The following is a 353-nucleotide window of genomic DNA, read 5'->3' on the forward strand; positions in this document are numbered from 1 at the left end:
TCTAACTGGCTCGGACCCAACGCCTCTACTCGCCGTTGCGCCTACGGATCTGAGCTCGCGCGCAATGGCGGTGGTAGGAAGGTGTGGCGCTGCTCGTTCCCACGGTTGCGACAGTGATACGTCTCCAACATATCTATAATTTTTTATTGTCCCATGCTATTATATTATCAATCTTGACTGTTTTATATGCATTAATATGATATTTTATATGATTTTTGGGACTAACCTAGTAACCTAAAGTTCAGTGTCAGTTTCTGTTTTTTCCTTGTTTTTGAGTATCGCAGAAAAGGAAAACCAAACGGAGTCCAATTGCCCTGAAATTTGACGGAGATCATTTTTGGACTAGAAGAAGC

This window comes from Triticum dicoccoides, chromosome 4A, assembly GCF_002162155.2.
Source record: "Triticum dicoccoides isolate Atlit2015 ecotype Zavitan chromosome 4A, WEW_v2.0, whole genome shotgun sequence".
NCBI lineage: Eukaryota > Viridiplantae > Streptophyta > Magnoliopsida > Poales > Poaceae > Triticum > Triticum dicoccoides.